The 16,610-nt window shown below is 34.8% G+C and overlaps 1 non-coding gene across 1 annotated transcript; it reads right to left on the reverse strand.

Annotated features, from left to right (window-relative positions):
* Window positions 1-7,590: 7,590 nt before the first annotated feature.
* LOC139846060 (small nucleolar RNA R71) lies at window positions 7,591-7,698 on the reverse strand. Its single transcript, XR_011758806.1, has one exon. It is a non-coding gene; the product is annotated as a small nucleolar RNA R71 (small nucleolar RNA).
* Between the last annotated feature and the right edge of the window lie 8,912 nt (window positions 7,699-16,610).

The raw sequence follows: 16,610 nt of genomic DNA on the forward strand, positions 1-16,610 counted from the left end.
TTTACGAGTACATAAAGTCTTAATAATGGAACATATAACAGATATAACATAACTGAAAAATTGAGGGTCGTCATAGTACCTCCCCGTTAATAAAAACTTCGTCCCGAAGTTTTAGGTGGACTTCTCGGATGCATCTGCGGTTGAGAAGAGATGGGGATATTTCCGTCTCATTTGGTCTTCACGTTCCCAGGTATACTCGGGGCCTCGTCGCGAATTCCAACGGACTTTAACAATAGGTATAGTACTTTGTTTCAAACGTTTCTTGGTTTGATCAACGACCTCAGTTGGTTCTTCAATAAAGTGCATCTTTTCATCAATGCTAATGTCATCCAAAGGAATAACGAGTGTGTCATCAACAAGACACTTTTTAAGATTCGTTATGTGAAATGTATGAACTTTAATTAACAGGAATGCTGACTAAAAATCAGCAAAGTCTATACTTAATTACAGTGGGGATCTACTTGAGTGAGAGTTGATATCATATGAAATTCCAGCTAAAAGAGTATAGGTGTTAGAGTATCTAGCCCTATGGACTTCATCCATGACTAGTTCTTGAAAATTTCTGATTAATGGTGATTTTTATAGAATCGACATGTACTTCTTCACTATTAACTACACGTCCAAGGAATTGTACGATTCATAGCCAAAGTTCACACTTGGAAAAACTTGGCATACATTTGTTTGTTCTTTAAGAGCTCTAGAATAAATCGCAGAGGTTGCTCATGCTCTCTCTTGCTCTTGGAATAGATTAAGATGTCATCAATGAAAACGATCATGAATTGGTCAAGGATGGGTTTGCATACATGGTTCATAAGATCCATGAATATAGCAGGAGCATGGGTTAAGCTAAAAGACATGACAAGAAACTTATAGTGTCTATAACGAGTTAGGAAAGTAGTCTTAGAAACATTGGTTTCCTTGACTCTCAATTGATGATAACCCGACCTAAGATCAAGTTTCGAATAGATACTTGACCATTGCAGTTGGTCAAACAGGTCATCAATAAGCGGGAATGGATAACGATTCTTGATGGTTAGCTTGTTGAGTTCTCGGCAATTAATACACATTCTCAACGTGCCACCTTTCTTAATGAAAAGAACGGGTGCTTCTCACGGAGGCAAGCTAAGATGAATGAAACCTTTTTCCAAAACTTCTTGGAGTTGATTGAATGATTCCTACATTTCGGATGGAGCTAAGCGGTATGGAACCTATGCAATAGGTACAGCATCGGGCGTGGATAATTGATAAGTGAAAGATATATAATATCTAGGGTTGATATTTTTTTTTAGTTGACAATATAGTGATAAGGAGTATGTAATGGTACACAGTGGTTCAAAGGTTGATCAAATCTTATTCCCACCATGGTCCATTAAGATTTCTGTATGACTTATCATAATATAATGACGTTGATCAAGTGTCATTATATTATTCTAAATCATACTTTTATCACTCCATAAGGTTACTACTATGTCATCTAGTCAATATGCATCTTCATCGAGGTAAATGATTCAATGGAAAATGAAAGAAAAGAAAATAACATCATTCATTCATTTAAAAGAAAATAACTAGAGTATTACATGAACTTAAAGAAATCTTTAAAATATAAAAGTACTAAATGGTAACATAAAGAACACTATGAGAAATGTTAAATGACTCTTATAGTTGTCAACAACTCTTTATTGTGCCTCTTCATCCTTCTTCCTCATTATCCCGAGCTTCCTCGGCAGTTATCACAAACGCTCAGCCTTTTGTATTTCCCATGTTATCCTTTTTCTTTGGACACTGGTTGCGAAAATGCCCTTTTTCTCCACAGGCATAACATGTAGGAACGATTGCGTTGGCTTTTGTTGCAGGTGTATCAGTCGAAGGAACTGCAACCCCACAAGTCTTGGCTATATGACCCATCTTCTTACACTTGGTGCACTTGGCCTTACACCATCCTTCATGATGTCTCTCACATCTTTTGAAATAGGGATGTTTCCCCTTATACAACTTGTTAAATTTTCCCTTATAAGGCTTGTTAAATTTGCTTTTAGGATTTTCTTGCCCCATTCCTTCTCTTTTCCTTTTTGCACCTTCTTTCTCCTTATGATTGTCGATGAAATAGCTTGCCATGCAAGCAACTTCTTTTATGGTGCTCGGGTTCTCCAAGATAACATCTCTTTGGACTTCATTAGGCAAACCATTGATGTAGCATTGGATTCCTAGATACTTGGGAGTAGCCATGAGAGCAAATTCTTGAAACCGGTTGGTGTAGCTCATGAGATCAGCATTCACCATTTCTATATTACTGAGCCCAGGTCTTTCAGTACTCTTATATGTAGGGGGTGGGTAGTTTATGAAACTTTGATGAGAACGAATAGTCGAAAGATTTCGCGGTACGCTATTGTTGCCTTTGCTTTGAACAAGGGACTCGGACTTGGATTCTTCCTCAACTTTTTCTTCTTCAATCATCTCCTCCACAAACTCTTCCTCTTCATCATCCCCATCATAGTTAGTATTAGTGTGGGATTCTTCCAAATGAGGGTAGTGTGGAGGACTAGGAGGGACATAGTTTGGGTGGGTTGGTGAAAATGGCGGGGAAATGGGTCCATAAGTTGGTGTGTGGACAGATCTTTCGGAGTAGGATCCATCGGACTCGTTGTCGGAGATGATGATCAGGCTATTGCGAGACATCCAAAATGAAAAGTAGGAGAGATGATTAGGTAGGTTCTAAGGATGACGCAAAAGCACGAATAAAATGTAAGGGAAAAATACACCAGAAACTAAAACAGGAAAGGTTATAGTCCTATAGATTGCTAAGGTACCTAACTAACACATAAGGCACACATAATATGCAATCCTGGTTCTCTATAACAGCCTGGCTCTGATACCACTCTGTCATACCCCCAAATAGGGCCGGGGTAATATGACTTCACAATATCACAACGCAAGCATGTATAAACGAGAACGACTCTATATGAGACATGTAAATTAAAACCATTGTATTTATAAGCAGCGGAAAGTACTAAGTCATTACAATTGTATACTTTAATGTTCTAATGCAATAACATGAATGTATATATGCGGACTCGAAATGCAGCAAAGTCCAAAAAGCAAATAATCTTTAGCAATCTTCACCTGAGACAAAACATGCTTAAAGTGTCAACCAAAAAGGTTGAGTGAACAACATAGGTTTAATAGTTATAACAAGTTTTAGACCACAAGATTTAAATAAGCGGTTTAATCAGTCCGGTAATAGTGCTGGTGTTTATGATATCGATACTAACCATTGGTTACCCTAAACACATCACGTTCGTGTCGTTCATCATTATTATGTATCCATTGACCAGCGGTCATCCGGATAGAGACGTCACCCTCAATAGCGCTATCACAATAACTAAGCTTGCCTTTATACGTAGCAACTAACGATATCATGGTAGGGATTAAGCATGAATCAAAGCATGTTAGCAAACAGTTTGAACTGATCAAAAGAAAGTTTGAGTACTCGTGTCTAAGCGTAAAACAGTTTAAAAGCAAGCATGTGTCTCACCCCAAAGTTATAAAATAAGTAATAGAAACAGTTAAAAAGTGGGGCTATGAAGTTCACCTTAATAGCATATAGATATTCCACGCAAGTTATATGATCAGAGTGTTGAACCCGGAGATCTCAACCTAGAGATATTATGTTCGATTAGTTAATGTCTAATAGACGTAATGTTTGTTTATTAATATAGTAAACTATATTAACAGTGACCGTTCTCGAGAAAAGTTATATTTATATAAGTGATAATATACTTAGTGTACTTAAGTATTACTATATAGATAAGTGTATAGGTTATACTAATAATAGTATTATTATTTACCTTAATCAATTACTATGTATATCTATCATTATATGTTACATCTATAAATATACCTCTATGTGATACATACATATACACATTTTCTTTATTATTATTATTATACATGTATGTATTCATAACTATATGGTATATACATATTAGGTATAGGTGTTACATATACATAAGTGTAACATGATACATATATATATATATATATATATATATATATATATATATATATATATATATATATATACACACACACTTATTACTTTTTATTATTATTATTAGGTTTACTAACTTATTAGCTTACATAATGAACATTCATACATACATACACACGTACATATACATACACATATACACATACATATACACGTATGCATTTATTTACATATACACACACACATATACATACAGTGTATACATGCACATACATACGTTTGCATGCATACATGCACATGTATTATTATTATCATTACATGAAATCATAACATAATCTTTTAACCACAACCTTTATAACCTTAACATAAAATCATGAGTTCTTAACTTACAACTAGTAATCTTTTTAATCAATATCAATTCACAATCTTTTACTAACTAATTAACCATCTTTCACATAAAATCATAGCTTTTCCTACATGTGCCATTAGCTATATCATCTTTAACATGAAATCATAACTCTTTAATTATAACAACTAGTTTCTTATCATACATCCTTTTATCATTATCAATCTTATATTTATCATACTTTAATTATCCTACTTAACCTTTTAATCACAACATCTTTAACATAAAATCAAAACTTTATTCCAACATGATTCATTACTACTTATTAATATGATACATGATCCAATTCTTATCATTATTTATTATAGATTAACCTTACATAAATTCATAAATCTTTATAACTCTAAAATTATTATTAATGCTTCATAATACCTAGCAATACTTGTTATCGTCTTTTAATTTCAATCTTTATCTCAACATAAAATCATAAACCTTTTTCTTAATACATGTAATTATTATCCAAAAGGTTTAAGTGATATTAACTAGGGTTTAAAGGCTACCTTATGCAAGATTAGGAGACAAGATTGGTGAGCCTGGTACGTACAGAAAAACAGAAAACAAGCAGACTGCAGCACAGCAAAATCATGACCCGATATGGATTCTGTTTGGGTCAGACTACTCGATAGAACCGAAGACAGATGCAGCAGCAAGTTAACAGCAATACACGATCAGGAAGAGGCTCTTTTGGGCTGTGTAATCACGACAGGAAGATAGACAATAAACAACATAAAATCAAACACAAAAGCTGGTATGGATCGAATAAAAATAGCAGAAAATCAGAAGCCATTTACAACAGAAATAGGCAGCAGATACCACAGGTTTAGCAGCAGGTTTGAAGGATGTTTTACAGCAGAAACTAGAGCAGATAAGGTGGCGATTGAAGGTGGTTTAAAAGGTCAGTGATGGTGAAGATGATTTACGATTGTAGAAAGCTGTAGGTGATGGGTTTAGTCGACAGTAATCAGGAGAGAATGCAGGAGAATTTAGTCGACAATTTGCAGGATACTTTGTGGTGATTAATCAGAGATTTCACGAGGGTTTTATATAGTTTTTGAAGTTTCCTAATAGAACTCTAACTCTTGGAGATCAAGGAATGAATTAGAGATTAACTAGGATTGATCAATCTTGGTAATCAAGTTAAGGTTTCAAAAAAAGAATCAAAGCAGCCGATTTTTTTTATCAGATACATATGATCTTATTTATTATTTTTTTATTTTTTTATAATTATTATTATAATTATTATTATAATTATTATTATTATTATTATTATTATTATTATTATTATTATTATTATTATTATTATTATTATTATTATTATTATTATTATTATTATTATTATTATTATTATTATTATTATTATTATTATTATTATTAGGGTTATATTATTTAAACACATTTTAATTATTTATTAGTCCCTAATCTTGTATTAATTAACTTAAGTTCCAATTTGTTTGTATTAGTTTTTTTTTTATAATAACACTATTAAGTATTAGTATATATTTATAGTTTGTATTAATAATGATAATACACATAAACATAAACTTTATATAACAGGAAGTATCGATCAAAAGTTAATATTCAATCAACGGTTGTTAAACAAAGTTTACGAGTACATAAAGTCTTAATAATGGAACATATAACAGATATAACAGAACTGAAAAATTGAGGGTCGTCATATATTCTGTTACGCTTAAGAAAGTTTAGACCATTTTGGAATGTTAATACATCACCCAACCGAGTCGCTCAATTGGATGAGCCGTCTGAACGTGTATGCCTGTAGTCAGACTGCACGTGCATCGGGGGTAAGGGACGTTGCTGTCTATTCAGAATCTTTAAGCCTAACACAGTACCCAGTGACATGTCTTATGACAGTGGCGTTTAGGACCAGTGTAATGAATACAAGGCCTCTGCCTATTCATGAGCTAGCATTCCTTAATTTCGGCAGAATAACTGATGAAGTCATAGTATGCGCTTACTTTAACCTTATCTGAATTACAAATTTTATCGCATTTACTTTATCTATCTTATATGTTAGAAAATCCCAAAATAATTATTCACTACTCCCTAACTATCTTAGGCTAAAATATAGGTTCGATGTTACTGATATCTCAAAAATACGACTCTAGGTCATATTTCCCTTACTCATAAGAGTACTAAGATTTAGGCCCCGCTAAATATAAATTTAAAACTGTACCCTCTCCCACGAGTGGCTGATCCTGGCGAGCCGCAGCCTAACGACACCGCGCAAATAAAAACCGTCCGTTTCGACCATATCAAGAGAGATATATAGTTTTTGGCGCCACTGCAGGGGAACTGGTATCAGGCAATATTGCTCTCTATCAAACTTATTCGCAAGCCTTTAGTGGTGTCTAAGAAAGACAATTATACACGGACTTGGTTATTGGATTTTCCGAACAGTCGCCAATTATATTGGAACCAAAAGGATCCCGCCTCTCCGTAGTCGGCCTGGCCACTTGGTTTGTTGAATAGTTCGTGCGGAGCTCTGTTACCGAAATACCAGGGAATCAGTAGCTAGAACCAAAAACATATTCCACCATAGGATAGTTAGTTAATTACCTTAGATTAGATTACCTTAGATTAGATTACTTTAGACTACCTTAGATTAAAATTAGATTATCTTAGATTAGATTAGATTAGTTTAGCTTATTATAATTTAGCTTATTTGCGAAAAATTAAAAAAAAAAGGCATACCTAGTGTATGACCCAAACCCGATCTTGACCAGGGCCGTTGTTATTCGTACCTGATCCAGACGCAATAATCTCTAAAGTACGCAAGGAAGCAAGAATCAGAAACTAAATGGCGTTACGCGTTACTTTAGCAGAAAATACCAAACCCTCGATTGACGGTCGAGGAGGACCAATCAGATTTCCAGAGATTCAAAGACACTCGTTCGAGTTAAAACATCACATCATCGAGCTCATCCAGAATAGCTGTCAATTTCACGGATTACCGAATGACGATCCTAATTCTCACCTTGATAAATTCATATCTCTTTCGAACTCCTACAAACAGCCAGGGATACGACAAGATATAGTCCGGCTATACTTGTTCCCCTATTCTCTCACTCATCATGCTTAAAATTGGTTTGAAGGATTGGAAAAAGATTCCATCGCGTCATGGACAGAGATGGCTACTAAATTCCTAACCAAATATTTCCCTCCTTCTAAACAAACTAGACTGAAGAATTACATCATTAACTTCAAACAAAGTTATGATGAATCTCTTTACACCGCATGGGAGCGTTTCAAAACCCTGCTGAAGAAATGCCCTAATCACCAGCTTGAACGGTCAGCCCAAATCTGCACCTTATACAATGGTCTTACGGTAAATCATAGGACGACGATCGATGCAGCAGCTCAAGGGAATCTGATGAACCAAACCGCAGACGAAGCATGGGAATTGCTCGAGAACATGACGATGCATCATCATGACTGGAACAGTGGTGAAACAACTTCATCATCTGCACCACTCTCCGCACTTAATAATCAAACAGAGGCCATCAAATCCCTCACGGATAAGATGGAATCTCTTGCCAAACAACTCGGAGAATTGAAGATGCAGTCGCAGCAGGTTAACCAAGCTCAGGTTTGTGTTAATTTTACCAACCCGCAACCTACTGAAGATTATCAAGTTGAGTACGAAAACCCTGACGGTTCAGTCTGTTACGTCCAATACCTAGCTCGTCCACCAAATCCCGGATTCAATCAACCACCTAGGGTTAATCAATTTCAGCGAAGCAATCAACCTTTTCACTATCGCTATCCACCTTATCCATCTCAGCAATCTCAATTGACCTACGATCAACCACTTCCACTCACTGGTCCCCCAGTTGAGGAAAATTCCCCTACCACCCAGATTACAAAAGCAGCTAACCCCACTCTCGGAGCTGATGATCAGTTACCTCAGTTCATCCAAGGACAACAACAGCTAAATCAGAGAACTGCAACCTGACAAGATCAGACGGAGATACTAATGAGAAATCAATTGGCTCTGCTCAAAAGTTTGGAAATGCAGCTCGGACAGTTATCACAATGCCTTGAAATCCGATCGTAGGGAAGATTGCCAAGTAATACTATCCAAAATCCCCACATAGAAGAAGCAAAGCAAATGGATTCCGTAATCCCAGAGGAAGAACCAAGGAGAAGATCAGCTAGGCTCAAGAACAAATCGACATATACTCAGAAGCTGACCCCTGAAACTCCAGTTCGCGTACCTTATCCTGGAAGGCTACAAGAAGAACCATCCAAGCTTGATTCCTTCAAACTTGACGGAAGATTCTTGGACACCATGTCCAAAGTTCCCAACCAGAAGAGAAACATCCGAATTCTTCTTTCTACAAAGGAGAGGATGCCAGACTCTAACAAAATTCCACTGAGTGAAGAATGCTCTGCATTACTCAAAAACTCTCTACCACCTAAGCTAGGAGATACGGGCCGATTCATTTTCCCGTGTTCAATCTACCAATCTGGAACCATTCATGTGCTAGCAAATTTAGGAGTAAGTATCAACCTAATCCCCTACTCTCTCTACAAGAGATTAGAGTTAGGAGACTTGTCACCAACCAAAATGACAATCCAACTTGTCGATCATATAATTCGATATCCTAAGGGCATGGTTGAGAACGTCTTGGTGAAAGTCGACAAATTCTTGTATCCTACGGATTTCATAGTGATGGATATCAAGGAAGACCTACACACCCCAATAGTGTTAGGAAGACCTTTCATGAATACGGCTAGGACTGTCATTGATGCGTACAATCAAACCATGATCTTACGATCACATGGGGAGAGCATTACCTTCAAAATTGACCGACCAACCGATCTTTCTGGACAGGCAGAGATGTTTGCTATTTCCACTAGACGGATCACTTCCGATGATGAGTCTTCACCATCAGCCGATGATGTCAAAATAGGTGTCGAATCACAGTCTGTAAACGACCCAGAAATAGAAGAAGAGGATCCCAGCGAAGAAATAGAGGAAGAGGAAGAATCTGAGGAGGAAGAGGAAATGGAAGATGTAAATGAAACTGCGACAGTACCCGTTCCAAGCACTGAGCGTCATGAAGAAATAATGAGGCTTGAGACGGCAGATAACATTTTAATCATTCGCTTCAAGAAGAAGACCGACAAGGCTGAGGTTATGGATATAGAAATTGATCCTGTTAGTATCAAAGTGGAGAATCCGAATACTGAAGAAACCCGTTCATCAGAGCAAGATACCGATGATGACGATGAAGAGCATCATGAAGACATTCTGACTAACTCACACTCTCCAACCGAATCAGATCAAGGGGAGCTGGACTCTTCTTCAGATCGAATTCTAGTTATATCCACACATGCAGACATGATTACCTTCATCAATGATACCGATGAATTTGAAGACATTCTCGAAGCCATATGAAAGTCAACCATTGACTTTTCGCAACGCTTAACAGAACGAAGTATGGCTATCAGAGAAGAGCACCACCTCTATCTCCGAAGAGAAGATAATGATGTTGAAATCCCAGAAGAACGCATTCAAGACTCTATCAATTCTCTTCATGATCATATCTATCACCAAGAAAGGCAACGAGAGCATAACTCAGTAGTTTGCACTATTCTCGAAACAAGATTCTGTCGAGATCAGAAGATCATTTACTCTAGGGTTTATAATGCCTTAGCCAGATCTGCACTTCCGTTCTCACGAAATCAACGAGCACTACTGACTCTCATCCGGAAGCACATGGATCTTTCCACCGGCCGCCCGACTTATCACTCTAATTTGCAAATGATCCAGGATATTCACAGTTTTTTCTCTCTCTTGGAAAGAGATAATTTCGAAAGCACACCAGACAGACTAGTGATTTACATAACAATTGATCACCACGCTGATCTAATTATCAAAGAGTTACAAGGCGCTGTTATGAAAGAAGCAAGGCGAAACATTTCGTTCTCTCATCTTGAACCAGATCGAGTCAACATTGCCACCTATGTTACGAAGTAGCTATCACGTATCTTCCACGAGTCCACGGATCCTAGTTTCACATTTAAAGCTGGATTTCGGGAGATATACTCAAAGAAGGTGAAATTAATACTCGAATCAGGATTGTTGTTCACTTCTTTCCAACTTCGTCTCTTAACTAATTTGTACAAAGCAACTGACTCCTACTGTGGAGATCACCGTCCCGAAGACCTCAAAATTCTAACGATACAGTTTCTAACATTATTTGAAGACCTCCGAAATGAGCATCCCGTCAGAGAAATCATCAACACCAGTACTGCTTCTATGATTGACATTCATGGGTCAACCAGCAGGGCTGTGGATCATATTCTCATCGGACTTCAAGACTTATCAAGAGCTGAAACTGCGCACTACTTATCTTTCAGAAGATCTTCAAGAGAAGTACCGGATTTGTTACCATTGTTGGTCCGACACTTTCTTAGGACTTATCCACCAAGACTTACATTCCCTCGAGAAGATCAAGATCACAACCATCAGCGAGGATGAAACGCCCCGTCCTAATCCATCTGGATGAAGTCTTCAACAGTTGGTCCCATTGCGAGGTTCTGACCTCTATATGCCATAAACGACTCCATGTAATATGTGCAAATGCACAGCGGAAGATTTCTTTCATACCTGAGAATAAACATGCTTTAAAGTGTCAACCAAAAGGTTGGTGTGTTCATAAGTTTATCATAAAACAACCAAAAATTCTGTAATTTTGAGAGACCACAAGATTTAAATCATGCATGGTATAAATGGGCCCGAATCCTATACCCACCTGTAATGTACATGCGATATCTTTTAAATACAGTACAGCTTTCTCGTGTACGAAATCATCTTTCATAAATCTTAGTAACTGTACACATATCTTGTGCACAAAAATAACATACACATAACCTGTGTATAAAATCATTCTCTCGATACATAACATTCATATCAATTGGTGGCAATTATCATGTCCACATAATTCAATAGTGGCAATTATCATGTCCACATAATTCAATGGTGTCAATTATCATATCCACATAATTCGACGATGGCAATTATCATGTCCACATAATTTAATAATAATCCGTAGAACTTCTATCTGCATAATAATTCATTCGAGGAATGTTTTGCTTGTGTCTATCTCGTCAAACATTTATAAAAGCATTTAATGTATTCGCAGTTCAAAATATATTTCAAAAGCATTTAATAAATCAGTTGTAAAAGCAGCGCATGTATTCTCAGTCCCAAAAATGTAAAGAGTAAAAGGGAATCAAATGAACTCACCATACTGTATTTTGTAGTAAAAATACATATAACGTTATTGAACAAGTGTAAGGTTGGCCTCAGATTCACGAACCTATATCATTTATATATTTATTAACACATATAATTGTAATCGAACAAATTGATATATTATATCTTAATTTATATATTTTATATATTTAATTTGTATATATATTTGATATGATTAATATATATATATATATATATATATATATATATATATATAGTTTATTAATATCTATATATGATTAGTATTATATCAAAAATACCTAATTAGTTATATATGAAAAAAATGTTAATATGAACAATACATACTTATATGTAATAAAAAAAATATTTTCATATACAAAATATCTATTTTGTAACATAATATCAATAATAGTAATAAAAGTTGTATTTGCTTATAATGATAATAATATTACTACTTATGATAATAAAATAATAATGATATTCATATTAAAAATGACCCTCTTAATAATACTATAGTTGTTATGATAATAACAATGATATTATTAGTAAAAATAATAATAATACTAATAATACTAATAATACGTAATAATGTTAATTAACTTATCACTAATAATAGTAATTAATAATAATAATAATAATAATATTAATAATAATAATAATAATAATAATAATAATAATAATAATAATAATAATAATAATAATAATAATAACAACAACATAATAATATTAACAATAAAACTAATGATCTTAAAAAAAAAAAAAGTAAAACTACCTCAAAGGTTTTATGAAAATAAAACGCCTGAGACGGGACTCGAACCCGAGACCTCTCGTTCACCAGCTAACACCCATAACCATGGCTCTACTTATCATTTCTGTTATAACAAGGGATCCGAATTGTTTTAATCTGTAAATGCGACTTCCACAGCAAAAATAATTTGAATGGATCTTGGCCCCAATCAGATCCACTCCATTTGGCCCAAAACGTACACAAGCCCAAGTTCCATTAAATAAAGGGTTCGGTAATGGGTACTGTTATCGAAAGGAAAAAATAGTAACCGAGTAGGGTTTTATTTGGTTTACGTTTATAGTAGAAATAGAAGACAAGCAAAAGCAGGTGAGGATGTAGCATGTGGGTTGCAGGCTGCAACATGTATAGCAGAAACAGAAACGATGGCGTTTAGTTTATGGTGATGCGTTTATAAAAGGAACAAGGAGATAATCATGGTGGTTGTTCGAAGATAACTGAATAGTGGTGGGTTTGTTTGATATTCATGGTGGTCTCCGGTGGTTACGAAGATGGAAAACAGAAACACTAGCGGCCAGCAGTGTAAAGCAAAAAGATTGCAGTTTGATAGTGTGTTTCGAATAGCTGTAATGGAAAACTGAAACAATCGCAGATGTGTTTTCAATGGAAACAAAGGGGTAAGTTACAAAGGTAATTGTGGTGGTGATCATCACCAACATGTTATCATCATCATCATTGGATTATCATTATTAACATCAAATCATCGTCTTCCATCATCATCGTATTATCATATCGCTAATCATCATCTTCTCATCATGCATCATATATCATCATCGCTATCTTCCTCGTCTATAATTTCTCCTCCGTTCCCAGCCTCATGAAACAGAAACAGTACTAGTTTGAACATCGGCCTGGTTCGCTTAATAGGCTAATACTAGTGACGGCCTAACAAGCAAAAAGGATTCGACCCAATTAGAAACGATTTAGTATTAGCATTTCCATCGTGTATTAGATAGGAACAAGTGAGGTTTCTCTTTGTTACAAAAGTTCATATAACCAATCCAAACATTTCGGTGTATAATCAATTTTATGCATAACAACTTGTTTAAACAGCACTCACATTTTTTTATCATTACTTTCTAAATGGTCGGCAAGCAGGACAACTATATCAGCCACGTTTTATAATTTTGTGGGTGAAGTGGGGGTATTTGATAAATCATAGGCTTTATTGAAATAACAGCTGGAAGTGGGGTTTGGTAGATCATAAAAAAAAATGGCACGTTCCTATTTATTTCCAATGGTCGGCCAAAATTCCTATCACCTCCCACTTGTATAATCTTGCACTTGATTTCACCTTATATAACTTCTTTTTCATTTACAACATAAAAGAGGAGTAGATGTTTTACGGTTGTGAAGTGTGAGGTTTTGTATAAATCAGAAAAATAGAAGATAGGCTGCAGCAGCAGTTGTAAACAACTAGTTCAACCAGAGAAGAATGATCATGCGGGTAGCAGTAATAACACTTGTTATCTTGAGTGTTAGTGCTTGATCATGAAACAGAAAAATAAATGAGACGTATGGTGATGATGAGGTCTGTGTTGTGGTGTTGTCTGTGAAGTTTTATCGGATAGTAACAGAAATACACGAGCTGTAGCAGAAGATAAAAGCCAAAATCCATCGATTAGATTACAATCGTAACAGTAGCTGTAGTAGGCTTTTGTTTTTGTTGGGTGTCAATCGAAAGAAACAGAAGCAGTTTTAGGGTTGATGTTTGCATCGACATTAACAGAAAAGAACAAGTGTTTCAAGGTGGTACTTGCAAGTGGTGTTTGTTTATAATTGAAGGATAGGAATATGTAATGAAAGTATTATGGTTATTGTTATGTCAAAGAAGTTAGGGTGTTTATATTTCACATCATTGAACCAATGATTTGATTTTATGGCAAGATTAATCGACATCAAAATAGTAAAGAAGATGGTGATGTGCAACTGAATTTGTATGCATCCTAATCTGTTTTTGATATTCGATTTAGTCAGAAGCAGTAGTACCAATTATATACAGTGTGATGCTGATATGTAACAAACCCCTGACAGGATTCTCAATCAATAGAAAAGAATAGACAGATAGTGAAATAAGGATGAATTCGTACCATGACTTTATATCATGATATAACAATTTTTGTTTATTTTGTAATTCAATTATAAATGTATATAACATTTAATATTTATAATAAACATATATAATTATATTAATATTGTTAATAATAATAGAACTAATAAAAATACCAATAATAATAATAGAGGTACTAATAATATTAATAATAATATCATAATAATACTAAGAATGATATTAATAATAATGATATTTAATAATGATACTAATAATATTATTAATGATAATAATAATAAATTGTATTATTGTCTATTAATAATAATAATACTAAATATGATAATCCTGTTAATAATATTGATGTTAAGAATATTAATGTAAGTAATAAGTATAACACTTATATATTTATTATATTATTATGTAATAATAGAAATCATATATGTACATATAAAGATCCATAATAATATCATATTTATATATATTCATTTTACATATTTAATTTTCTTGATTAATTTATATTTTTATTATTTCACATTATTATATTTACACATATATTTATATTTTTTTATTTTTTTATATGTCTATGTACATTTATTTTCAAACAATTGTTCGTGAATCGTCGGGATTAGTCAAAGGTCAATTGAATCCATCTAAACAGTTCAAAAATTTCATGACTCAACATAACAGACTTTGCTTATCGTGTCGGAAACATATAAAGATTAAAGTTTAAATTTGGTTGGAAATTCCCGGGTCATCACAGAGGAATGTTCGCTTTTTGAAACATCACTATGGTCGAGCCAACGACCTTAAACAAAAGCGCTTCTCGGGAGGTAACTCGTGCAATAAAGTAGAGTAGAATAATAAAGGATGAAAAATGAGCCGATAAAGAAGCAAGGAAGCCAGCCGCATCTGCTAGGGGTATTTCTTTCTTTTCGCTACTAGCTCAAGATTCAAAATATGCCACATCCAAGCTTATCACTAAGCGTGGGATAACACCCAAATCAAAACACTAGACAAATACTCCCAAATCTTCAACTAAAACTCCTAAGTGTGGGATGCACTAGGAACATTTAGGACAATGTTCGTCTAAGTGTGGGATGTTGGTATCTTTTTATGCTGTATTATAATAAACTATTACGAAGATTCCAAGTCCTTAAGCCACATTTTACAATTTTTGCAAAAGAAACCCTTTTCGAATGAGTATTTTTGAAAACCTAAAACGTTTGTCAATAAAAATAAGGCTTAAGTAAGGTGAAATTCTTGTTAGATTGAAATCTCTAATAGAGCATTGCATGACTAAGGCATTATCGACCTAAATTGATTATGGTGAGGCACCCCAAATAAGACCGGCATTCATCTTTAATGCTTCACTATTTTCCGTTGAGAGTGCCGATGTCTGTGCTCAGAATCAGAATTTGCTTTAGATCTACATCTCCAAGCAGCAAAACGTGGTTCGGTTGTAATCAAAATAGCTACCCATTTGTCAAATATAAACCTTCCACACCTCCACTACTTCTACTCCACCATCACATCCACATCACCTTTGCTATTTCTCGAAAAACCCAGAAAATGAGATTTTTTCCGAAAACCCGATGTTATAAACCTCTCAAGTATCATGGCAAAAGTCTTGAAAAAGTTTACCGGCAAAAAGTTTCTCGAGATGAAGTCTCCAAAAAATAAAAATAAAAAATAAAAATATTTGATGAAGTTCTGAAAAAAGGAGCAGAACTAAATAAGAGAAATGCCGAAGAGAACTCGACCGAAAAAGATTATCAAATGAAGAAAAAGTTTAAAAGTGTTTCTCAAAATACTTCAGCACTCCTATCTATCCGAATAAAAGTCTGTATAAAGACTACATTACCCGTTATCTCACCCTTCAAAAACAACTTCACTACCACTCCAAAATTCCTTTTCCATCATTGACAAATGACCTATAAAGCTGAGATTACTACCGTTCCCGCATTAGCAGCAAGGATTTGAGTCTTTATCAAGCCTATGACGATGGGTGCAGCATGACTGGCTATGATCGTACTTCATTTCTTAGATCTATAGGGGACCCTAAACACCTGAGTGATTTGAGTGACCCGTGGAAGCTAGCCTATGTCATGTAACCTC

This window comes from Rutidosis leptorrhynchoides, chromosome 4 (genome assembly GCF_046630445.1).
Source record: "Rutidosis leptorrhynchoides isolate AG116_Rl617_1_P2 chromosome 4, CSIRO_AGI_Rlap_v1, whole genome shotgun sequence".
NCBI classification, from domain to species: Eukaryota; Viridiplantae; Streptophyta; class Magnoliopsida; order Asterales; family Asteraceae; genus Rutidosis; species Rutidosis leptorrhynchoides.